The sequence below is a fragment of the Vicugna pacos genome, chromosome 17 (genome assembly GCF_048564905.1).
Source record: "Vicugna pacos chromosome 17, VicPac4, whole genome shotgun sequence".
Taxonomy (NCBI): Eukaryota; Metazoa; Chordata; class Mammalia; order Artiodactyla; family Camelidae; genus Vicugna; species Vicugna pacos.
This window is the reverse complement of record NC_133003.1, coordinates 14,846,000-14,872,915: the sequence shown is the minus strand read 5'-3', so window position 1 is coordinate 14,872,915 and position 26,916 is coordinate 14,846,000. Positions and strand designations below refer to the sequence as shown.

General features: G+C 45.2%; 1 protein-coding gene across 2 annotated transcripts in view; it reads right to left on the bottom strand.

Annotated features, from left to right (window-relative positions):
• CCR8 (C-C motif chemokine receptor 8) overlaps window positions 1-26,916 on the bottom strand; it is a 127,401-nt gene that overhangs the window by 7,963 nt on the left and 92,522 nt on the right. Inside the window, exons 6-8 of one of the 2 annotated variants that reach the window (XM_072941041.1) lie at window positions 5,815-5,985; window positions 940-1,075; window positions 310-411 (exon numbers count right to left, since the gene is read on the bottom strand). The gene's annotated coding sequence lies outside the window, so the exon portion shown is untranslated. Of the gene's footprint in view, window positions 1-309; window positions 412-939; window positions 1,076-5,814; window positions 5,986-26,916 lie in introns of those variants that run through there. The other variant, XM_015236222.3, reaches the window with a different exon arrangement.

Here is a 26,916-nt window from a genome sequence, read left to right as displayed (position 1 = left end):
AGATTCCCCACAGATGCCTGGTGACGGGAGAGATCTTTTCTGATCTACCTTCCCACTCTTGGAGGAGCTTTGACACCCTCCTAGCATCCACCAGGGAGAATGGCATGGCTTGCTTTTCTCTGCCAGAGCCAGGGGCAGCCACTAAGACATAGACAGGGTTTGCAGACTCTGGGGGTATCCAAAGGAAAAAAGTCACCTCTTGTGCCAGACTTCCGAAATACTGGCTTTCCCTTTGCCTCTCCTCCAAGGACATAAAAGTGTCCCTGCTTCTTATGTCCTTCTTCCCCAAGGATGTTTATGAATACATACCTTAATGAGAGCCTTCCTTCTGGAGGTTTTCAGTGTTGCTAACTCAGGTCTTCTGAAGCACAGCCCAGGGTTCTGGTCACGTGATGCTGTATTTTTTAAATTCTCATATGACAATATTACAGAGTTGTAGATAAAAACTTGGGGGAGTCTTTTTGGATTTTCTACATTTTCCAGCTATAAGTCCACCAATGATTTGCAGGATACAAAGCATTTACTTAATAAAAAGTGGTAGACAGAAGCCTGAGTTTAATAAAAGCATATATGCTTTCAAAAAATATTTTGGCCATCTATATCATTTAATTCCCCACGAAAATTACTCTGCCACCAAAAGCTGCAATAAACAGATTTTGTTCCTTACTGCTAAATATTTATTTCCTGTGCACGAGTGGTCAGGAACATTGCCTGTATACAATCAAAGGTATAACCACAATATTGCTTTGAAGGGTTGAACATGGAGACAAGTGTGCGGTTAATAGCATAATATTTGTATTTTTAGTTGTATTGTCAGGAAACTTACGCTACATTGTAGGCAAGAAGAATTGATTAGATCTCAGCCTTTTACATGGTCTTTTATTTTCCCAGAATTTATCTTCTACTAACATTTTTTTCCCCAAGGCTACAAATACTTACTTGAGGACCTTGCGTATTCCCAGCACTCCTCTAGTCATTGGAAGAGATGAAAAAGTGAAATTACATGAATTCCCCGCTGAAGAGGCTTAGCAACCAACGGTACGTTCATCACAGGAGTCCCAGGAGGTAATGGTCTCTGAACAATGACGAATAGTGAAAGGAAAAAAATCATTGTGAAAACTACGTAGAAACCCAGAAAAATCTCTAAGATCAAAAAAACCAGAATAAGGTGGCAATACATACTAAGATTATCTGTGCCAAGACACAGATGCGTGTGATCACATTCCAGAATGAAACAGGCAGAAATGAAAACAGTCAGATATCAGACTACGTCTCTTTATTTTGAAAGCTGCTTTTGATAATGACATGTTTTTTTCAACAGTAAGTTTTTAGGGAATAGTAAATGGCAATCAATGACAAATTCAAAGCAGAGAAGTTTCCATTTTGTAGATGATTTTCTGATTATATCGTAGATTAATTTACTAGTCCACACCTGGAATTCTCTCCCAATGGCTTGGAGAGCAAAAGGCATCTGTGTGACAAAAAGCGGTACACGGGGAGTCTGAGATGAACATTATTAATCATACTCTGGGCAGAAAACGCTTCCTCTACCTCTTATATTCAGTAATTGGTGGTCTGTGAATTAAACTAAAAAAAGACAGATTAACAGGAGAAAAGACATAATTTTTACTAATGTCCGGGCACATGGGAGTTCACAGAAAAAGAGTGAAACTCAAAGAAGCAGTTAGACTTGGGGACTTATATACCATTTTAACAAAGGAAAGGAGGATTGGGCTTCAAGGGGTGATAAATCATGGGGAAGTGACAAGGAAACATATGAGAGAACTAATGAAGTAAGGTCTGTTTATGTAAACTCATCTTGGCGTCAACATCTCATTTTTGATAATAAGAGTCACTTTCCTTTTCCTGGTACGGGGTGGGCACATTTTATCCCTGCTTTTGGGACATTTATCCCCTGCTTTTGGCAGGTGAGGGAAGGGCAGAGAACTCTTCCTGCATTGGTTGATTCTCAATTGCCTTTAGCTCAAAATAATCCTTATGCCAAAGTGGCGCATTTTGACTTCACATAATAATGATACTCTCCATCTTGTGAGTACCCTTCGTGGGCCAGCCATTGCTCATATATTGGCCCCCGGTGGGGTTATGGGAGTGCCCTGGGCTCCTCTCTTAAGCTGTAGTGGCCTGAGGTTGGGTCTGTCCTAGGACTGAGTACCAGCTCTCAGGCAGTGGGCATTTCCACCTCTGATGAAACCTGTGCTCAGGCTGTGTTGACTTAGGGTGGGCACCTTTGTACCTCTGTACCTATCGGTATTGACTGATCTATTGATTCCAACTTCTGAGGGAGAAACCTAGAGACCAGGGTGTCTGGTAACAACAGTATGCTTCAGAGCTCATGGGCATCTGAACAACTCTTAAGGCAATGCTAGGAGGACTTCCATCTCTACCCCAGGAAAACTCTCCCAAGTTAAGGTTGAAGGTAGAGAGTTAAGATCCTTCTCTTGGAGGTGGAGGGTATAGCTCAGTGGTAGAGTGTGTGCTTAGCATGCATGAGGTTCTAGGTTCAATCCCTAGTACCTTCATTAATAAAAAAAAAATCTAATTATCTCCCCTCCAAAAAAGAAAAAGCAGTGCGATGTAAAATTCAGTTTTAAAAAATGATGCTTCTCTTTTTCTCTCCTGACACTATTCATCCCTGTTCCCTGCATACAAAAGGAGTTTGTGAAATAATCTCTTATTCCTCTTTTTCTCCGCCCGTATTATTTGACCTTGGTTCAGAATATCCATTTTGAAACCAGGCTTGGGGACACCTCTGTCCTGGTTTCCTTAGTGACCAGAAGACACAGGAGCATCAGTATAATCACCACCAAACTCTGTCTTCTTTTTAGCTACTCTCAGGTCCCCACAAAGCCACAGCTCCTAAAAAAGACCCTGAACCAGCCACATGAACATTCCACTTACACTCAATCCAGTTTCCAGATCAACCCTGCAGGTATTTTAAACAATTTCTCCAAGACCTGCACGGCTCCCAAGAGGCAGAACTGGTACCAGTCCAGGTTATAACGTCCACTCGGATGCAGGGGCCCTCTCCCTTACCTCCGTCAATCCTCATCAGACACAGAGTGAGCTACCTAAGGCTACTCAAAGCCATCGTGGCAGGCAGAATCAACATCCTTCACATCTGGGCTGCCAGAAGCTCTTGCTTCTCATGGTAGATCTTGTCCACATCCACCATCCTGTTCTTTGGGCTGTTCTCCTCACCAGACTCTACTCACATCTTGGTTTGGTTTTGTTTTGTTTTGTTTTGTTTTGTTTTGTTTTGTTTTGTTTTGTTTTGTTGGTCTCCACCCACTACATCCAAAGCAGTGCCTGGCATGAGGTAGGTCTCAGAAAACTCAGGGTGAGTTAACCCAACAGCTTAGAACAGGACATAAATGCCACAGTCTCTGCTGGTCAGTTTTTGTCAGGGTCACATCCCCAGGAATTTGTGGCACCTGAAGGCTTTGGAGTCACACAGACCTCGGTGAAATCCCAGCCCTGGTGCTTATTTGATGGGTGACCTTGAGTGTTTTATTTCACCTCTGTAGACCTCATCATTCTCATCTGTACACATGGGGTGATGATCCCTTTCTCAAAGGGTTAAGAAGATAAGCAATTTCCTCTCAAGGTCTCCAGCACCAAGCATGTGTTAATAACTACACTTTATATTTCTAACCACCAAAGTGATCCTTATCATTTCACCTTTGTGGGTTTTCATTTGCAAGACAGGGAAGTACTTTTTAAACTTACTATTTTGAGATAATACCCAGAAAAGAAAAATTGCAAGAATATACAAAGAACTCTCCCAGACTGACCAAGTGCGAACACTCTTTCTCACTCTACGTATGTGATAGATATAATTTTTTTTTCTGAATCAATAGAGGAAAATTATAGGCATCATATTCCTTTATCCCTAAACCCTTCAGTGTAAATTTCCTAAAAACAAGGACATTCTCTTACGTCACCATAGTACCATTATCAAGGTCAAATTTAACACTGACCCAATATTACTCTCTAAGACGTCTATTTTATAACCTCACCAACTGTCTCAGTCATGTCCTTTACAGCCCCTGGTTCAGGATCCAACCCAGGATCACACATTGATGGTACTGTCAAGTCCTTTTACTCACCTTTGATCGGTAACTATGCCCCTGCCTCCGTTTTTTTTTTTTTAAGACAATGACATTTTTAAAAGAATTCAGACCAGTTACTTCTCAGAACGTCCCTCAGTTTGGATTTTTCTGATATTTCCTTGTGATTTTAGCAGACACATCACGGAAAAGGTGAGTCCTTCTCAGGGGACACGATGTCAGTGAGCCCCAGGGTCAGTGATATTACCCTTGTTCACTTGATTAACATGTCTGTCAGTAGTAAAGTTGCTTTTTTCCCCCTTTGTTATTAATAAGCTGTTTGTGAGACATTCTTTGAGACAACATAAATATCCCATTTCCCATCAAACTCTCAGGGGCGCTGTTCTGGAAGCTTTTGTGCAAGAAGTTCTCTTGGAGATGCCACACTGAGAAATGTCTCTCTTACCTTGTTTCAAGAGGCATGAATTCTCATTTTCACCAATTTCCTGTGTGGGAGTATTGTGGTTAGTGACTGGGGAGGGGTGGGCGAGTTGGAGCCTTGTGATCCGGGAGCTCTCCATTCTGCACCAGCACCAGAGAAAGAGTGGGGCCAGGGGAGGCCAGGAGAGGAGCCCCCAGCAGCAGAGTGGAAGCAGAGTTAGAGACAGCCAGTGCCAACACGGCAGAGTGGGCCTCAGGTTCATGAATGCAAAGGCTTTCTTCCTCTGCCCCTACAATCGCACTCTCCATCCACTCCTTGTGAGTGTGTGAGAGCTCATGTGATCTGGGGGCTTTAGCAGACATGCACACAGCACTAAAGATTCCTGGGGCAGGAGGTGGGGTGGTCAATGTAAGAGCCATGCTTCACTCTTCTGCCTGGGGAATCCTTAGGCCAAGTCCCTGTCAAGTGAACAGGGAGAGGATCAAATCTGCAGTTTTCTGAACAGTATGGGAGAATCTGGGAGTCAAAGATTGTTAGAGATGGAGGCTGTGAAGGGTTTATCTTAGCATTCATAACCTTTCAGGAAGCTAGGGTCATTGCCAAATGAAAACTAGGGTACAACCCCACCAATGAAGTCAGAGGTAAAACCCTACACAAAATAGCAGCTCGTGGAATCAAACAATGTACAATTTGTACATCTTGACCAAGTTGGATTTTTCCCAGGAATGAAAGGGTCCTTCATCATTAGGAAAAACTATAAGCATAATTCACCACATTAATAGATTAATGGAAAAAATCAGATGATCCCATGGTCATCTCAATAGATGCAGGAACACTGATAAAATTCAGCACGCATATAGAGCAAGTGAAACCCTCCAAGTCTCCTGATGGGAGCGTCAACTGTTGCAACCACTTTGGAAAATGAGGTGGCGTTTTCTGCTAAAGTGGAACATGCACATAGTTTATGGTTTATCAGTTTACCCCTAGGTCTATACCTAACATATATATTTCACAAAAGACATGTATTAGAATAGCCATAGCCAAATTGTTCATAATAGACTCCTGGGAGCTACCTAAATGCCCATCAATAGCAGGATAAAGAGATTCCAGTACATTCACACCATGGAATACACTACAGCAATGAGAACAGATGATCTACAATTGCACAAAAAGAGTGTAGATGAATCCCACTAACATAATGTTACACAGAACACGCCAGACACAAAGACAGCATACTATAACCCCACTTATACAAGGGACTGAAAAACGGGTAAAACTAACCTATGGTATCAGAAAATTGGTTACCTCCATGGATTGAGTGATAAGATGGAAAGGTGGCCTCTCAGGAGCTGGCGATAAGCTTTCTCTTGGTCTGGGTGCTGGTCACACGATGGCTTCAGTTTGTGGAAATTCATACGTTTATGATACAGGCATTTTCCACGTATGTTCCTCGTTCCATGTCCGTTCCACTTCATTCTTAAGAGAAAAAAAGAAATCAGTATCTCTTCATGAAAAAGAATTCTTAAAGACGAGACTTCTTTAACTTGCAAATATAGCTACAAAAACCTACATCAAGAGGCATCATCAATGAGGAAATGTCAAAACAAATCCCTTTGAAATTAGGAGTAAGAAATGTATGCCTTCTCTAGCTATCTGGATTGTGGTGGTGGTTTCACAGGTGTGAACATCTGTCAAAACTCATCAAATTGTACATCTGAAATATGTGTAGTTTACTGTATAGGAACCATACCACAATAAAGTTGTCATACACAAAAAAATATGCCTTCTCTATCATGACTTCTGTCTGCTACTGGAGATACTAACCTGCATAATAAGCCAAGTAATAAATGGCATATGGGTCAGCGAAGAAGAAAGCAAGAGATCACCATTTATAGAGGAAGGGATGTGGGGGAGAAAAACCCAAATGTATCTGTAAGTGAAGGAAATCCAAAAGAATCTACAGACAAAATATTAAAGTTAGCAAGAGAGTTTAATAAAGATGCTGAATGGAAAGCTGGTAACACATGATTCCACTGCATTTCAATGTCTCAGCAACAAACATGTATAAAATATCATTCTTCAAAAACAATGACTTATTGTATTATAGAATTTGTAAATATAAAATTTTGGTATATAAATCTCACAAAATGAACAAGAACCTTTATAGAGAAAAAAACTTTATTAGATTAAAAAAACTTTATTAGAAGACATTATTAATAAAATTTATTAAAAGAATTTCTAAATAGCTGTAGAGAAATTTCATGTTCACATTTTAGAAGATGAAATATCAAATGATATGAGTTCTCCCCTGAATTGATTTAAGGATTCCATATAATTATAAAAAAAAATCCTCACACTATTTTTTTGTGATTGACAAAATAGTTCTAAAATTTATTTAGAAATTTATAAACAGTCAAGAAACTGCTAAAAAAGATAAGAGGGTCTCACAATAACTGATAACTAGTAATTATTATAAAGCTGAAACCTGTGAGAAACAGACACAGCATTTTTTAAAAACAGGTAAGAGAAACTGAAGAATTGTGCTCTACACTGGAATTTGACAGAACATTGTAAAATGATTATAAATCAATAAAAAAAAACCCAAAACAGGTAAAAGACCTGAATGGGCTCTTTTCAAAAAAAAAAAAAAGAAAATTCAAATGACCAATAAACAGAGGAAAAGGTGCTTAACCTCTTTAGCAGTCAGGGAAATCAAAATTGAAAACATACTGGGGTGCTATTTTACACTCACCAGATCATCAAACATTTCAGTCTGACATTACTAGGTGTTGGCAAGGATTCTGTAGCTTTGGGAATGCTCCAGTAGAACTAACTGGTGGAAGTGTAGGTTTGTTCATACCTCTGGGAAAGAGTTTGTCCTATCTAGTAAAATTGAGTATAGGCATCCTCTAGGACCGAGCAATTCCATGGATGGACATGGGTGAGACTGGTCACTGCAGCATTGTTCGTATCAGCAAAGTTCTCAAGACAAACCAAACATCCATTGGCAATGTAATGGCTAAACAAATTGGGATAATTGTACAAGGGAATATGCCACAGTGAAAATGAAAACATCGCACTACACTCCTCGATGCGGATGTTGAGCTCATGAAGCAAGATGCAACATAATACATGCAGTATCACTCCATTTACACATACGGTAAAACTGCAAGGGAAAAAACAGGGAGGCTTCATACCAAAGTCTGGCCAGCTCATCTCTGAGTGGGGGCGAGAAGGGGATGTATTTGGGGAGAGGCACCCAGAAGACAGAAGGTATTTTGATGCTGTTTCTTAACTTGGATGATGAGTATATCGGTGTTTATCTGATCATTATTTTTTTAAATATACATTTACATTTTCATGTTGGAATATTTAATACATAGTATGATTTAAAAATTAAATAACAAGCAGAAACAAAAAGGAATTGGACTGGATAATATTTATGAACTTCTTCAGCTCTCATTCATTCATAGGAGAAATACTTTGGGAGCACTGGGCTAGGTCCTGGGGCTTCCAAGGAAAACGAGAGACAAGCTGTCCTCTACCTGTTACTATGCAGTCCTGGGGTCTGCTGAGGCCTCACACCTCTCTGGCACCGGTCAGTTCTCGGCTTCAGTGCGTCACTCCAAGCCTCCACTTTGTGCAAAACACAGCCCATTCACCGCAACACACACACACACCCCCAACCAACCACCAAACAAAATACAGAAAGCAATCCATTCCAACCAAGAATTTAGAAATTTTACTGTACCACCTCTTACAAGATTCTGGTACTCTTTCCTCCTCTCTCTCTTCTTCCAATTTCTCTCCCTACCTTGGTCCTCGTCATTCTCAGGACCAACACAAACTCCTCCTTTTGCACAGCAGGTTGTTCCCTTTGCTCCCCCGTTGCTCAGGTATGCCCCTCAAGTGATGTACGTAGCTCTTCGGGACAAATCTAGTGGCCGCCCTAGAAGACATTGGATTCGATTTTCCCCATCTCGTTACAAGGCTCAGTGCATTCACTACTGGGACAGAGGAGCCCACCCAGGGCTTCAGGAGCAAACGCAGGCTCTGCTTGGGTCTTCAGGGTGAGAATGTGGAGGTGGCCCAGGAGGGAGCTGACTTAATGGATGGGTATGTCTTCAAGCAGAGAGTGGAACATTATTAAAAGAAAAGCATTTTTCTGGGAGGCTCAGAGCCTGGGTTCTTGTCCCAAGTGAGCCACCATGTTGCCCTAGAATTCTAGGAAAGTCACTGAATCTTTTTGAGTTGGTCTAGGGCTTCCACACTTTAATGTGCACACGAATCACCTGGGAATCGTCTTAAACTGCAGGTCATGATTCAGCAGTTCTGAGCCTGAGATTCTGTGTGTCTAACCAGCCCCCAGGCAATGCCAATGCTGCTGTCTGCAGATCACATCTAGACAAGGAATTAGGATCTTCATCTGTAAAATGGGCACAAAGCCTCCATGAGGATGCTGTGACTTAACGACGTAATATGTGTGACTGTGCTTGGGAAAATTTAGTGCTCCTTAAAATTGTGATGGGTTGTTATTATTGTGGAGCTGGGATGTTACAAGTCTTGTCCAATAAACTGGGAGTGGGATCCCCTATATCTTCACTGCCTGACATCTGAAAGATGGTCATACCCATCAGAAGTGTCAACTGTGCCAACGTGAAAAGATGCTCAGTATCGCTAATTATTAGGGAAATGCAAATCAAAACTACAATGAGGTATCACCTCACACTGGTCAGAATGGCCATCATTCAAAAGTCCACTAATGGTAAATGCTGGAGAGGCTGTGGAGAAAAGGGAACCCTCCCACACTGCTGGTGGGAATGAAGTTTGGTGCAGCCGTTATGGAAAACAGTATGGAGATTCCTCAGAAGACTAAAAATAGATTTACAATATGATCCAGCAATCCCACTCCTTGGTTATATCAGGAGAAAACTCTAATTTGAAAAGATATATGCACCCCAATATTCATAGAAGCACTATTTACAATACCCAAGACATGGAAGCAACCTAAATGTCCATTGACAGATGACTGGGTAAAGAAGATGTGGTATATATACACAATGGAATACCACTCAGCCGTAAAAAAATGGAATATGCCATTTGCAGCAACATGGATGGACCTAGAGATTATCATACTAAGTGAAGTAAGTCAGAAAGAGAAAGACAAATATCGCATGGTATCACTTATATGTGGAATCTAAAATACGATACAAATGAACTTATTCACAAAACAGAAACAGACTCACAGACATAGGAAATAAATTGATGGTTACCAAAGAGGGAAAGCAGGTGGGGAAGGGATAAATGAAGAGTTTGGGATTAGCAGATATAAACTACTATATACAAAATAGATAAACAACAAGTTTATACTGTAGAGCATAGGAAACTATATTCAATATCTTGCAATAATCTATAATGGAAAAGAAATAGAATTATATACATGTATATATATGTATATGAATAGATTTATATACATATGTATAATTGTCACTTTGCTGTATTATAAACCAACTATATATTTCAATTTAAAAAAATAAAAAAAGAAGTGTCAACTGTGCCAGGAGGACATACCAGCCCTCAATAGAGAGGTCCCTGGAGAGAGCAAATCAAAGATGTGAGGTGCTGGCTGGCAGATCTGCATGAGGGCCCAGTGACTTCCAGAGCTAATAGGGTGGAGAAAGAACCTGCAGAAACAGGAAGTCCTGCAAGACAGCAAGGCAACACACACACAAACACACACACACACACTGTCTAAAACCAGAGAGGGGCTCTTCTGTTAGTTTCACATTTTCTTTAAAGGCCAGAAGCCAATTAACCCTTGGTAGATCCACAGAGAGCTTTGAACACAGCCTGGTAAAATTAGAGCAGGTGCGCAGAGGGGCAGATGGTGGGGTGGAGCAGGTGAGCTCAGGACCACTTTGGTACTGGACTCGGGACAGGGATGCTCCACAGCCCAAGCACCTTCTCACCTGCCAGGCCCTGGGCCTCCACTTTTCCACACTGGCATGTTGCTCTTAGATGCTGCTCATCCTTGAGTAGGCAGCAGTGTGAACCACTTGACGGAAAGCATTTTAAGTGGCTTGCCCAAGTCACAGTGGAGTTCCTGGCAGAGTTGACTTGCAACGCTCCCACTCCAGGTTGTCCATCAGAAATGCATGGATGGGTTACCTAGGCTCTGCTTAGGGAGTATAAGAAATTGCTAGCCCCTGGAGTGAGGAATAATGGAAAAGGAACTCATTTGTTCATCACCTGTGCTGTTATCAGGTACAGGCTATATGTTAACTACTGTATCCTCACAGCTTCATGAGGACGACAATAACATCTCTAAAGGCTCTTGTATGGTATATCACACAGCAGAAAGTGCCCACAGATGTTTGATTATCTCCCCTACTGCCCCATTTTACAGATCATGCAACCCAAGAGAGTTAACCAAAGTCACAGAGCTAAGCGGAGAAGCGACCTCAGGTCCACCAGGCTCCACGTTCTGTTTCCATTGCACTGTACTGCCCGAGAAGTTGCTGGAAAGGGAACAGGGTGGGCTCTGGTGTAAGATAGAGAACTCTCATTTAAGGGTCATTTCACAAGGCACTTGGACAAGGTGTTTCTAATATGTATCTGTGATACCCTTAGGAGTCTTTCCATGTTTTGTTTTGTTTTTTCCAGTATCTTTCCATCTTTAGGTAAGAAAAGTGCACTGGATTGGAGAGTATCTTCCCCCAAATTCATGATCTTCCCCAAATTCCAGAATGTGATCTTATTTAGAAATAGGACCATTGCACGTGTTGTTAGTTACGATGAGGTCATACTTGAGTAGGGTGGTGTCCTTAGAAGAAGAAGAGGACAGACACAGGGAAGATTCCGTGATGACGGAGGCCGAGATTGGAGTGATGCGTCTACAAGCAAGCAACACCAAGGATTGCCAGAAACCACCGGAAACTAAGAGGAAGACATGGAACAGACTCTCCCCCAGAGGCTTCAGAGACAGCACGGCCCTGTCAACACCTTAATTTTGGACTCTGACCCCCAGAGCTGTGAGAGAATAAATTTCTGTTGTTTTAAGCTGCCTGTTTTGTTTTCAGTAATTTGACAGAGCAGTCCTGGGAAAGAAATATATAAAGCACTGAAGAACTTTACAGAGTGACTTTTCTCAAAGTCACTCAAAGTATTGCCATCAACACCTTGTGGCAAGTGAAAAACAGTACTTTTTAAACTTGAGACTTGAGGAAGGCTTCATGTACCAAGGGGCATTTCAGTCAGCGTGTTCATGCAGAATGTCCATCGCAGATGAGTAGATGTCTCCCAAGCCTACCCACCTGCTTGTACCCTTCCTCCCCTCCTGCAGAGACGATTCAGAGCAACTACAACCCATTCAGTGGGGCCTTTCTGGATGTGATGAGGGTGGAAGGGCGGCTTTATCAGCAGCCACTTCCTACAATGGCATGAGGTACCAGGGTGCAGGCGGGGTGATACTTCCTTGGCGTTTTCAGTCTCACCTGGAGAGAATTAAATGAATCATCATCCTTTGTCCATGCAGGCATTAACTCCTCAGCCACATTTATCTTCTATAAATCAATAACGTTTGTGAAATAAATAACAATTACGATTCTTATTATTATCAGTGCTTCTCAATCTTAGCAGTTTATAGAATTATAGGGGAGTTTTAAAAATACCAGTGTCAGGGTCCCACTACAGACCAACGAAATCTGAATCTCTGAGGGTTTTTTTTTGCACATTTCCCCATGTGATTCTAATGTGCAGCCAAGGCGGAGACCCGCTGTTCTGGGTCTCTGCTACTGGCAATGTGGTCCATGCACCAAAGCGCTGCCATCACCTGGGGGCTAGTTAGAAATGCATAATCCTGGCCGCACTCTAGATCCCACTCTGCATTTTGACAAGAGCCCAGGTGATCTATGTGCACATGAAATTTGCAAGTCCTGAACTAGACTATCCTTTCCTTCCATTGTCTCGAGTGAGAAGAGTCCCTTTGGCACCCAATACTGAGCCGTCAACAAGCATGTGGCGTCCAGCTTTTCTCAGAGACGGTGTTCAAACTATTTCATGGGGATGCTGGCCACAGACAGCTGGGACGGCAGTAATGGTGAGCCCTGGATGAATGTCAATTCTAGTCTTACTATTAATATTCTAGTTCTCAGAGCTTTCTGTCTTGGCTACTCTAATTGTATCTCCACCTCCGGGGCCTCTCTGGGGGGAGAGGCTGCAGCAGGCACAGTTGGAGTGGCTCCTCAGTTCCCAATAGCCCCCTTGCTTAAAAATAGCAATCAGCACATAGGGGCTGCACCCTCACTGGCTGGGGGTGGAGACTGGGGGGAACTGAGGGTGCCAGTGAACCAACCTCTCTTTCAGGTTCTGAATAAACCTTAGAAATATGTACAGAATTTTTAAATAGGGTCATTTTGGCACATTTGGGCAAAGCTAGAATGGAGGACATAGGTTTATTGAGTGAATGAACCCAGGAGGACAATAGCAGAAACTGACCTTTTTCTCTCCCACTACTACCCCTGCAGACACATACTGCTGACTGTTGACGCATCCTGCTCTACGTGGATGACTGCTCAGGCAGAACCCACAACTTTCTGAGTCACACTTCGGTGTTAATACTTCTTTTTTAGGTATTTTTAAGAGTTCAGTCGAATCAAATATCATTGATCTCTTATCCATTTAACCTTTCCTGGCCCTGCAGCCTGGGCCTCCCTTTGCTGAGGAAACTGCCCTGGGGAATGGGGAGAGGATGGCTTTGCCTCCTCATCCTTCCGTTTCTTCTCCCCACTCACTCTGCTGCCCTCCCTCCTCTAGGGCTGGGTTGGGACGGGAGGCAGTGTGGGAGGCAGAGGGTATATCGGGTTGCTCTGGTAACAGCCTGGCAGGGATGCCCTCCGTGTGGCAGTGCCCGAGGCTGCATCTTTCCCATGGAGCATCTTTGTGGATGTCTCAGAAAAGGTCCCCCCGAGCTCCAGGCCCAGCCGGTGAGGGCCCAGCCCATGTCCTTCAGTTTTAAGAAATAAGCCCACAGCAGAGGCGGACCCAGACCGGGAGGGGAGTTTTCACATAAGTGTTAATGCTCTGCCTTTGGCTCCCTCCTTCCTGGCACTCCTGCCCCCACAGTTTCCAGTTTCTCTGGAAGTCCTGAGCTCTGACCTGTCTCACAGCCCAGAATACACGATGCCAGCATGACAGAAGCAGGCACAGCCCCTGGGTCCTCATGCCTACCCAAGAAGGAGGGCCTTGGTCTGGAGACAGGGGAGCAGAGGAGAAAGTGTGGGCGTGACTTCCACTTGAGGAAGCATATGGGCTTGAGGCCCAGAAGATGCCATGTGCAATTATAATTTTGCAGAAAACAAGGAATCCAGGGAAGGGATGATTTTTGAGTACTGGTGTGGTTTTCATGCTCTGTCAAGAAAACCAGTTTCTAAAGGCAATACATCTCAGCGTCCACCTTCGTGGCTCACTCCCAGCACCAACCAATGCAAACTGGGTTCCCAGTAGCAGACCCTGAGAGGGAGGTGAGGGTGAAGGGAGTTGGATGCCCTCAGGGACAGCATCTGAGGAAGGACGGGAAGGAGATAAGAACTGGGGAGACAAAGAGGTCGAGCCCTGAAGGCCTCAGCTCACCCTCTAGGGAGCTCAGAAACTGGAATGACCCTTCTGAGATGGCTCAGTTTGGGCTGAGAGAGTTGGGCCTTTACAACCTGGAGTTGACCAGTCAGTGGACACAGGCTGCCTCAAAAAGGAGCCGGACTTCTGGCTCAATGGCTACCTTCAGCCATAGCATTTCCTAAAAGGGCTGATAGCAGAGGGCCATCTGCCAGCTGTGCTCCCCAAAGCCGGGGGAAGGTGTCTGAAGGGAGACAAGGAGACAGGGGGCACATCCCAAGGTCCACCACACCCTTCCCACCTGAGTCAGCCGGTCTCCTCCACCAGACGACAAGCTCCTTACAGAAGATGGCAAAGGGAACGGCTCAGAGACCACCCTCACCTCTCACAATGGACCCCATCACTAGTAAGCCTCAGATCACATTTGTTGATCGGTGGACTAGTCACAGAACAGAACTTCCTCTGACTTCAGTGAGCCTGCATTCTAAGAAAATCAGCATGGCATTAGCATGCAGGCAGGAGTCTTTGTCAAATACAGAAGATCAGTATGACTGTACCTTTGAAGTGCTGGGGCCAATTCTTCTGGCTGAGCTGGCTTGTGGGCTTGGTTTCTCAGGATAAGAAACTGAAGGAGAGGGCAGGAGAGGAAGAGGAGGAGGATGGCTGAGGTCCACAGAGGTGAATGTGGCAGGCAGGGAGATAGATAGGGAGCAAAGAGGGAGGCACCAGTGAAAACTCAACCAGCATTGAAAACAGTACCAAGGTCTGTGGGAGCAGAAAGGAGGCTGATTCAGCGAAGCCACCTCTTGAACCTCCCGCCATCTCTCTTTCTTTCCCACTCGCCCACCTGAACCTCAACTCTCATAAACCCACCTTCTTCCTGTGCACACAGCAGCTCCTGGTTGAAACACACATTACCTCCTACCTGGCTGCACTTTAGTTCCTGACAACAAGCCTCAAGCAGGCTTTCCACATTTTCAGGTGATTTCTATTCAATGTCCCTGGTCAACTCAGCCTCTCAGCTTCTGAAACAATTTCACACAGATACTCTGTCCGCATTCTCAGCCAATGGCCTTGCTTCTGATTTCACTGAAAAACCAGAATCGACCAGAGGAGCCAATTTCACACACTGCCAGCCCTTAGTCAATTTCAGTCCCTGTCAGGAGGCCCTGGGCTCAGCCCAAGCCCGTGGAACTCGCCTCTGTTCTGCCGACCCCACCAGGTACAATTGTCCATTCCCACAGCTTTAACACCACCAACAGGCTGGTGATGCCCACGCTCCCCTAGTCTAGTCAATGTTTTGTCCTGGAACTGGATTTGTACACACAGCAGCCTACTCAGCAATTTCATTTGAGGCATCTGAGTGTAATATATCCCAAATAAAACTCTTGATCCACGTTCCACAAACCTGGCCCTCCGCCTGGAATTCGCCTTTCAACAAATGACATTTACATCCCCAGCTGCTCAGGCCCCAAACCTAACTCATCAACTCCTCTCTTTGCCTCAGACCGCACATCCAATCCATTAGCACGTCTTGTTGCTTCTACTTTCAAAATATATCCAAATCCACCAGCATCTCTCACTCGAACTCTAGCGATAGCTTCTTCACCCTCCCCAGTCACTCATTCCTTGACAGTCCCCACCCTGGTGACCCTGTCTACTTTCTGGTCTGTCCTGCACAGGCTGTTTCACGGGGAGGTGGCGTCAGGCAGAGGTGAGGGGACACACACCGGAGCCAGACGGCCTGCTTTAAAACCCTACCTATTATTAGCCATGTGCCCTTGGGCAAAATTACTCAGCCTCCCTGTCCCTCACATTCCTCACTTGTAAAGTGGGAATAACAAATATGGATTTGCCTCTTGGAGCTTTTAAGAGAATTAAAGGGAGCCCTCTTCCCTCATAGCTCAAAACTGCAATCATTTACTAAGCACCTGTGAGAATCCAGTCTTTCTGCTCAGCACAGTTGCTCAAAGTGGATACACATATACCCGGTGACAAGTGGCAGTGGGCCAGGGGCACTCTAAGCCACAAGCAAATTAAAAAAAAAAAAGATCTTGCATAGAGTTGACAATGGAGAAAGACATTTTCAGGAAAAGGGACCACTTGCGTAAAGGCGTGGAAAAAATAACAGCAAGGATTCAGCACTTAGAGTGCCAGGCCTTATTCTAGGAGTTTTACAAATACCAACTTATTCAACTTTCTAACAGGTCTATGGAGCAAATGCATTACTTCCCCCACTTTATAAATAAGGAATGTGAGGCGGAGGAGGCTGAGTAACTGGCTGAGGTCACCTGGCTAATCTAGACAGGATTCTGAACCAGGCAGCGTGGCCCCTGTGTGTGTGCTTCTAACCTCCACCTTACACCGCCCTGCAGTGGAGCAGCTGCCCAAGGACAGGCCTGAAAGGACACAGGTTTCACCGGAAATGAGCAACTGGAACAAGATGAACGGGCAAGAAACGAGGTGGGAATGAAGAATCAAGGCTTCGGGTGCCGCTTGGATCCCAGCTCTGCCACGCCCCACCTGTGGGGCCTTGGAAGCCAGTACACGTGGTCCTCACCTGTGAAGTGAGTTTGCACCTGTATCGGAGGCTGTCAGCACAGGAAAAGCACTGGCTTCTTACCCTTCCTTCTTCTTTGGGATTGTCTTCCTATAAAGAAGCTGAGTGGCCTGCTTAAACGCATCTACGCTTCTGCTGCAGGGCAGGTACAGTGAATGTGCTTTTCCCTGTTCCTCCCACTGAAGACGACGAAAACTCCTGGGCACCGCATATATCATCTAAAACGTGGAGTGAAAAATGCAGACCAGGTAGGCACTTGGGACGCAAGGTGTAACAAAGCAGTGGGAGAAGCAGCCGCTTGCCTGGAGACTCCAAGAGGAGCAGGCTTTTTTGGACTCCCCACCAGGACAAAGGCAGTGTAGTTAGCAAGACAGAAAAGGTTTAGATAATAACCTCTCTAATCTGACCAATAACTGCAGAAAAAAACCGTGGCCCAGTCTCCATCCACTCCAGCAAGGGTAGGGTCTCAAGGGGAGCCTAGGTGCTCACACGTTCGAGGCTATAATGAAGCACCCCAACCTCCTTCTGACCGCCCCCTCCCCAAGCCCCCGGGGTGATGGCAGAGAAGCTGGTGGAGAGGCAGGACTTCTGTAGTAACAGTAGCCCAGCAGTAATGAGGCCAGCATCTGCGGTGTCAGTGGAGGCCACACAGGGAGCAGTACCTAGGCATTCCTGCCCCGCCCGGCCAGGGTGGTCTCAGTGGAGACCTTGAGAAAAGCCAGAGCTCCCGCCCCCACCCAAAGCTAACGAGGAGCCCAAGTAGACCTGGCCGTCTGCCCCCACCTGGCAGTAAGGGGCAGCATTTTCCTCCCACTGCCAGGGCAGTCTCAGAGGAAACCAGCTGAAACGGAGATTTAAACAAGAACCACATTCCCACAACATAGTATCCAAAATGCCCATGTTTCAATAGAAAATCATTTATCCTAACAAGAACCAGGAAAATTTCAACCTGAATTAAAAAGGCAATGAATAGACACCAGGACTAAGATTACAGAGGTATTCGAATTACCTGACAAAGATTTTTAAAGCATCCATCATAAAAATGCTTAAATGAGCATTACTTGAAAGAAATGAAAAAAAAAAAGTCTCATCAAAGAAGTGGAGGATATCAGAGGAACCAAGCGGAAATTCTAGAAGTGAAAAAATACAATAACAAATTAAAAAACTCAGTGGATGAGTATGGAGGAGGCACAGGAAAGAATGAGTGAACTCAAGGACAGAACAAAAGAAACTGCCCACAACAGAGAGAAAATAGAAAAAAACAAACAAACAGAACCTCAGGCAACGGTGGGACTATAACAAAATATTTCACATCTGTGCCATCAGAGTCTCGGAAGGAGAGGAGAAAGGGTACAGGGCAACTGAATACGTATTTGATGTAATAACATCTGGGAACTTCTCAAACTGGCAAAAGACACAAACCTGTAGATTCAAGAAGGTAAGTGAATCCCACACAAGATAAAACCAAAGAAACCCAAACCAGGATGATACCTCACAGCTACACTCCTAAAAATTAAAGGCAAAGAACTAACCTTGAACTCGGTAAGAGAGAAATGACACTTTACCCACAGTGGAAAAACAATCTGAATGGCAGGGAATTTCTCCGCAGATACCATGGAGGCCAGAAAGAAGTGACACAATATTTTTCAAGCATTAAAATCAAGTCATAAAAATGAAGAAGGAGGACTAAGAGAATTTTTCACCAGCAGGACTGCCCTTAAAGAATGACTAAAGGAAGGTCTCTAGAAGGAGAAATCTTGAGATGTCTGAAAGGAAGAAAAAGAGAGAGAGTAAAAATACGGTTAAATACATATTCCTTCTCCACTTGAGTTTTCTAGGTTGTTTGATGGTTGAAGCAAAATTGTAACACTGCCCAATGTCCTTCTAAATGTATACAGAGGGATGTTTAAGGCCATTGTATTATAAACAAGGAGAGTCAAAGGAGGTGATTTCAACACTTCACTTGAACCAGCAAAACGCTGATACCAGTAGATTCTATCACCTGGTATAAACATTTAATCAGCTATACAACAAGATACACTCAAAACCTCTACAATATAAATCAAAACAGAATTCTAAAAAATGCTCAATTAACCCACAGAAGATGGGTAAAAGAAAACAGGGAAACAAAATAAATGAAACAAGCAGAAAACAAAAAATTAAGTGTTTAATAAAACACTTAGCCCTTAAAATATCAACAGTTATATTGGATGTAAATGGTTTAAGTACATCGATTAACAGATCAGCTAAAAAAATGACCAAACTATATGCTGTCTGTAGGAAACTCACTTCAAACATAGGTAGGGTGAAAAAAAAAAAGGATGGATTAAAAGTAAGCTATGCAGACACTAATCAGAAGAAAGCAGACAGGCTTCATTAATACCGGATAAAATAGACTTCTGAGCAAAGGAAACCACCAGAGACAGAGAGGGCCTTCACATAATGATGAAAGAGTCAGTCCTCCGAGAAAACATGCCATTTGTAAGTGTGTATGTACTAATCAACAGAGCTGCAAAATATGAGAGCAAAACCTGACAGAACTAAAGGAGAAAAAGACACATCAACAATTATAACTGAATGGGGGCCGGGGTGGGGGTATCTCAGTGGTAAAGTGTATGCTTGGCATGCATGAGGTCCTGGGTTCAATCCCCAGTGCCTCCGTGAAGGGGAAAAAACATTTTAAAAAGCCAATTATAATTGTGGACTTTTAACAGCCCTCCCTCCATGATAGATACACAACTAGACAGGAAATCAGGATAGAGGAGAAATCAACCCCACCATTAACTAACAGGATCTAATTGGCATTTATAGAGCACCCGCCAACGGCAGAAAACACATTCTTTTGAAGTGTTCAAAGATCAAATACTAATAGAGACCATATCCTGGGCCATACAGTAAACCTTGACAAGTTTAAAAGAATTTAAATAATACAGAATGTATTCTCTGACCATAATGAAACCTAACTAGAAATTCATAGCAGAAAAAGAAAAATTTCCAAACACCTGGAAAGTAAACAACACACCTCTAAATAACCCATGGGTCAAAGAGGAAATCTCAAGGGAAATTAAACACACCACACACACACACACACACACACACACACACACACACAGAGTCAGTACCATTTCATACTAACTGCATGATTTGCAAAGGCTCAACATTGTTCTTGTAAATAATACGGATCATAGCTAATTCATAGACCACTATAAAGCCGTACACTACATGCACGGTCACACACACTGTCCCCACCAGACTCTAAGAAGGACGGGTTACTAATGTTATTTCTATTTTGTTAAGGAGGAAGCAGAAGCTTAAATCCGCTAAGTAACTTGTGGGAGGTCACAGCTCTAATCAATGGCGAGATCAGCTCAAGCCGAGGTACCATTCTCTAGGGAACCTGCTGCAGATTAGAACCCTGACCCTAGCCAACTCTTTTACAGCGAAGTCATATCTCAACCCTCTTCCCAAAACACTGCCCACTGTCTGAGGTGGAACAGGCATTCTCTCCAGCCCCCGATAACTGCCAGGAGATGGGAAATTCAAAGAAGGGAGGGGAGGGCTACAAAGTCCATCATGTGCGCAGGAGAGGGCTAGAAATCTGAGGTCATAAACGCTAATACCTGTCTAGGTATGAGTCAGAGGGTTCACTGAGAACGTCAAAGCAGTTTTATTTCCAGATAAACATCAGAACAGAAATAAAAATAGCTATCTGACCTATGAAATACATAAAGGTTAGTTCATATACTTTTTCTGAGGTAGAGGGGAGAAGCGGTAGGCAGGGGATTTTTAAATTGTAATTAGTTTTTATTTTTAGCGCAGTAATATAAGCCAAAAAATTAAACAGTGCTCAAAGATTATAGCAAAACATAGCTATCCCCTGTCCCGAACCCCTGTGCTAGTCCCACATTCCAGAAAAGATCAGCCAGAATACTTCTGGTTGTTTTTCCCCTCTGGTATTTACCATCCAAATGTCTAAATAGTAGGCTCATCCTACTATTTCTCAATTCACAACTTCTACTTTCTACTGATTCATTGTTGGGATGGTTGAGGACTTAGTTCTCTTCCCCTTCCCCCCTCCTTTAACCTCCCATAACATATAATTATGTCATAATTACAACATAAAAAGTGTTGTTTACTGGGGGCAAATGGAGTGGGAAGGGATAAATTGGGAGTTCAAGACTGGCAGATACTAACTACTATATATAAAGTAGATATACAAGTTTCTTCTGTAGAGCAGAGGGAACTATACTCAATATCTTGCAGTAACCTATAATGAAACGGCTATAAAAAGGAACATATGTGTTTATATGTACACCTGAAACGTGCTGTACACCAGAAACTGACACAATATTGCAAACTGACCACACTTCCAAAAAAAAAAAGCATTGTTACATTTCTTTTCTTGAACTATGTTTTGGTTTTTCCTTTATTGGCTATCTTGCTTTTATTTATTTGCTTGGTCTTCTACATGCCTACATTTTCAAATGTTCCTATCAATTAGCTATTATGCATTAAAATGGCACTAATGAGGAAATTTTCAATGACATTTAAAAATTCCTAGGACTTACAAGTCTGTATACAGTGTGTTGTCAACTTTGAGGGGAAAAGTAGCCACAAAAAATACACTGGATGGTGTAAGATCAAATGCAAAACAAAAATAGAGGGTTAATTCTCCTGGTTGCAAGTAAGGGAAGAGACTTTCCTCCTTTCTCCCTTTTGTTTCAGAATTTCTTTGTCCTTTTCAAATGTATGTAAGTCTTTATAATGATCAGTCTCACAACTGAAGATTACTTCCTCAAGGACCTGGGGACGATCTTTCTGATTTCAGCCATCTTTCTGAAATGCAAACTGTCTCCCAGTTTCTGTCAGGAGGATAAGAACCTCCTAATTTGGTGGTCCCTTATTCCAATTTGCAATGAGAAGTTTGTTTCTCCTCTGGATAAAACCAACACAAGGGGTCTCCCCAGTTACTCTGGGAAATTTGCAATGAACTACGTGTGATACAAGGTGCTACTGAGCCCTCTTACTAGAGGACTAGTTATTGTTCACCTTGAGAACGTGTATGTAAGGGGCTATACCGCTTGGCTATGTAAAGGGTGGGATTGCTTTCCTTCTTTGCAGTCTCTTAGTGGATTGCCTGTGATGCAATCATATTCTGGTTTAATATAGTTTATTCAATAATAAAACTGTTTTCTTCCTCTGCTACCTTTGTGGAGTGGTTTTCTGGGTTGGGAGAAGATTCCGCTTTTTTAAACTATATTCTGTCTGCAGCCGAGACCCCATGGGTCCTTCCCAGGACAGACCCCTTGCCCCAGGTCCTCTGCTTTAGCTCCTCTCTGAAGTACCTAAATAACACTATCCGATGCACATTTCCTGAGTTGTTTTACAGATGCTAAAACTCACACCAAATGGAAGAGGTTAACTGCTTGATGTAGCCCCCAGACCTACTGGAGCCTGACTGATAACGTTTACATTCCCCTGCCTCAACCCGCCCATCCCTGACACCGCCCTGTTACCTCACCATCAACCGGTCAGAGAACTGTGCATGACCTGGTCACCCACTCCGGGTACCTCTACTTGTCTGTTCATTTGTAAATAGCCCTTTACAAATAAACCATCTGTTTCCATAGAGATTCCACACTGGGCCCAGCTTCCTTGCCTTCCCTGGACTGCTCAGCACAGCCGGCCTTCTGAACATTGGCTGCTTCCCGGCCAGACTGCCCCAGCGGGGACACATGCAGTGTCCACCATTGAAAAACCTAGGCCTCCACCTCCGAGCCCCAGTTCCTAGTCCTGCTGATGTCTCAGCCTCCCAAGGGACGAGGGGAAGGCCATAGGGCATCCCTCGTCATCCCCACAGCATCGGGACACGCGACGGCTCTGGTTCTAGGTCTGATCTGCCTGCATCCACGGAGCCTCCAGCTTTCCCAGCAGCTGCCCAGAGAATTCAGGTCCCACAACCCAGAAATACAGGAAGGTGAGTGCCCCACAGGGGAGATGTTGACCAAAGAGACACAGGAGAAGAGAAAGAGCTGGGGACTAAATGGCTTGCTCTCTGTCCCTGACTGCTCCAGGAGGCAGCGGTCCCCCGGGTCTTCAGCAGAGGTCCCGCGTGACCAGGTGACCAGCCGTACCCTCTCATGTAACTGTGGCCAGCTCAGGAATAAACCATCTTGTATTGTTTTTCCTTTCCCAGCCTCACTTCCCTTTTTCCTTCACTTTGTTCCCTTGAATTTCACATCCCAGCACGGCATTACTGCACAGGCTTTGCCTCAGCCTCTGCTTTCTGGGCAAGGAGCTAAGACAGGCATTGAGGGGGCTGCCTTTCGGGGAATCTGGCTTTGTGTCTGCTTCAGACAAAGCTCCCGCCCTTCCCACCCAAGACCTAGTCTCCATCTTCTTCACTGCAGGGGCACCAGGCTTCCAGCCAGAGGGGCCACGGCGTGCCCCAGGTGATGTAGGCTCGGCCTCCCTCACCTTTCTGGATTTGCATCAGTCATTTTCTTAAAAAGGTGTTTTAAAATAATTATCCAGCACCTTAGCTGTTCTGTACCAGGAGGATGCCTCTACATTTTCTCACTGCTTATATTACCTAGAAATTCTCCTTCCTTCTCCTTTATTTTTTTCTCTCTTCCTCTTTCTTTTCCTCGGCCCACTGTCTTTCACCGCTCCCAGGATTTGACAGAGGTGTGTCTCTGGGAAGCCTCCAGACTGAGTCTCTGGGATTCAAAGTTCTGCACCCCTCCGCCCCAGCTCAGGGCTCCTTGTAGTGCATTTACAAGAGATTCTGATAAATCTGCTAGAACTGGGTCGTCAGGCAAAGAGCAGGCAAGTGCATCCTTGGAGGACGTGGCCCTGCCTTCCCATTGTGCAGGGTGGGAACCGAGCAGGCACGCGTGGGCTCAGCCCTCCAGCCAGCCAGCGCTGCTTCTCACACACAGCTGGAGGGAGGGCTGAAGGAAAGACTCGAAAGCAGTTTTGAAATGGCTGCCCATGGCCACAGTCAGTCAACTGACCTGTGGCTCCAACTCACCCCGCAGAGAAAGCGCAGTGTGTGCCCTCTGGTCAGCGTGAGGCTCCAAGTGCCATCATGGGTGAGACCCAGCATTAGCCTGTGTGCTGCACACCTATTGCTCAGAATCGGCCACCTGGCAATGGAGGGTCAGAGAAAAAGCAGGTGTGAATAGAGACATAGGAATGAGCAGTTTCATGAATCTTCTGTGTGCAGCTGCCTGCCTTTCTGAGGGCCTTCCTGACTGTTCCTCCAGCCCAGGTGTCACTGGAGTGGGTATCCTTCCGGGGCCTGGTCACCCATCTTTGGGATGGGGGTCCCAGGTGCACAACTGAATTCGAGGTGCTTTCAAAGTGGTTCAAGCAGCTTTTCCATGGGGGCCTCCAGCAAAAACTCCAGACAGGACAGGGGCGAGTCTTGGCTCCTGTGTCTGGCTGCCTTGCCCCTTGCTGTGAACAGGAGTGGACCCTGGATGTTCCAAGGGCCCCGGAGAGCTGGCTGGTGGACCGCACAACCTCAAGCTTCTCCTCCCCACCAGACCTTTCAACGTCTGTGTCCCTCCTCTCCTACCCCATCTTCCCCCTCCCTCCATCCTCAGCAGATCCCCTGTTTACTCTGAAGCTTCACCATTTTCCTTGTCTGTGGCAAACCTGACCATGTTCCTGTGGTGTCTGAGTGTTTCCGTGCCAGGAAGAAGCCTAGCCAAGCAGGACTTGTGGTTAAAAGACGTGCATGAATTCAGGCCTGCCTGCAAAGGCTCCCAGCTGACAGCAGGGGTGGGAGGGCGCTTAGTGAATTAATTGTTTCCAGAACCTTCCCTCAGGGCACCCCCTCAGCCTTCTCTTACGGATGTCCTTTCAAGTCATCTTCTCTCCTGAAGCCCCGGGTTCCCTCATTCATGCTCCTGCCTGTCAAACTTATTTCCTGCCAGCCTGTCTGTCTGTCTGTCTGTCTGTCTCTGCACCTGCTTCCTTCCCCTGGAGATAGGGGAGATAGGGCGAGGTGAGGTGGGCGCTTCGGAACAACATGGGCCCCCAGGTCTGGGCCTGGAGAGGAGGGAGGGGCTCCTGCTTCCCGAGTCCCCGACCTTGCCAGGCTTCTGGACCCTTCTGAGCAGAACTGCTCTCACTCGTCCACCAGGTTGGAAGGAGCCCCAGGCTTGAGGAGTGCCCCCGACCCCTGCACTCAGTGCCTGCACCCACCAGCTGTCTGGCCCCCGCCCTACTGTGGGAGCCCCAGGACAAGCACAAACACAGATTTTAGCGCTTGGCTACTGCTTCCCAAGAAGCATGGGAGCCCCCAAAGGATGGGGCAGAGCTGGGCTTGACTGGATGGCCACAGCCCGGCTGAGATGGGCGCTGGAAGTGCGGTGGGGAGGGGGGCGCTCGGTGAGGCCGAAGCCCAGGGTGTGGGAACCCGCCAGATCGAGCTTCCAGTGCCTGTCAGGCACTTACCATGTGGTGACCTTGGGCAATGGCCGTCCCCTCCGAGCTGGGGTTGTCCTCCACAGCGTGAGGGTGAGGGGGCTCCATCGGTGGCGGGGGGCTGCCCTGGGAAGTGATGACAATATCACAAAGGGCCCAGCACAGGGCGGATGTGAGGCAAATGGCCACTTCTCCCTTAATTGTGTGGGCAGTCGGTGACAGATCCTCACTGAGGGGACCGTGTTGGCACCAGGACACAGCAGTGGACGGACACAGCCCCGGGCCTCATGAGGCTCCTTTTAATAGACAGACAGACATCAGACACACTCCACACCCAAGAGGGTGGTGGTGACATGTGATGGGTCCTGTGAAGAGGAAATAATGGACTGAGAGAAGGGACAGGGTTGGGGGCCTAATAAAGCTGAGTGGGTCAGGGAGGCCTCTGCACAGGACCCAGTCGCCATCTGAAGAGACAACGGAAGAGGGAGAGGTGGGGGTTGGGGGAAGGGCCAAGACTAGAAAAAGACTCAAGAGTCTTAGGAACTGAAGTGAGTTCATAGTGGCTGGAATGCAGTGTAACATAAATTTATTTTTATATATATACATATATATATATATTTTTTTACGTATTCTTTCTTTTTTGTTTTTTTTGGGGGGGGGAGGTGTGTAGAATAATTAGGCTTATTTATTTACTCATTTTAACAGAGGTACTGGGGATTGAACCCAGGACCTCATGCGTGCTAAGCACACACTCTACCACTGAGCTATACCCTCCCCTGTGTAACATGAGTTTAAACCACGGATACTGCCGAGGTAAGAAGGGTAGTTCACGTATAAAACAAGAATTTCCCCTGCTCCCCTGTCACCAGGCTGCAGGGACTTGTCAGTTTGCCTACTTGGCAGAGACACAAAGCCTTCAGATCACCTCTCCCCGACCCCCACTTCACCAATGGCTGCATCTAACACCTCCCAGAGAGTGGGACAGCTCTGAGGGGTGTCTGGCTTCCCATATCTGTCATAAGCAAATTCACCAGGACCAGAAGCTTTAGATCAGTGCTATCCAATAGCGTCCAATAGCAGTAGCCACCCACACAATCTTCCAGTCATGATTTTAAAAGTAAAGAGAAGCAGGTAAAATTAATGTTAATAAAATATCATATTAAACCCAATACTTCTAAAATATTATCATTTCAAAAGTAATTAACACGAAAATTAGGCATGAGATATGGTACGTTCTTTTTTTCATGCTAAGTCTTTCAAAAGCTGGTAGTTTCTATCTACACCCCACTGGCAATTGACACTAACCAGACTTCCTGGGCCCTGAGCTCCTTGCGGCCCGTGGACACTGCATCGGATGGTGCGGCTCTAGACATGGCAGTATCTAAATCACAGGAAAGACAGGCCCACCAGCACAGGCTCCTGTCACCTGCCAGAGAAGCTTTAGAAGAAGACTCAGGGAGGCAGCCAGCACTTACAGCAACCTGTATGGAATTACAAGGCGCTCCCTACTCCAGAGAGATGCAGCCAGGTTCACTGGTGAGGAACTGGCCTGCAGCACAGCCTAGACTTCATTTCCCTCTTGCAGGGCACCCATCAAACACCCCTCCCGGGGGCCCTGAGTTGGCCCTCATTTATCCTCCCAGCATTTTCTCTCTCCCCAAAGAATTGGGTGAAACTGGTCTTTTTTTTTTTTTTTAAGCTTCCTCCTGTATTATTACCTGCAGGTGCTGAACCAGGACATCAGAGCCAGTGTGATGTGGCAGAAAGAACACTGCCCAGGGCATCAGAGAAGACAGAAT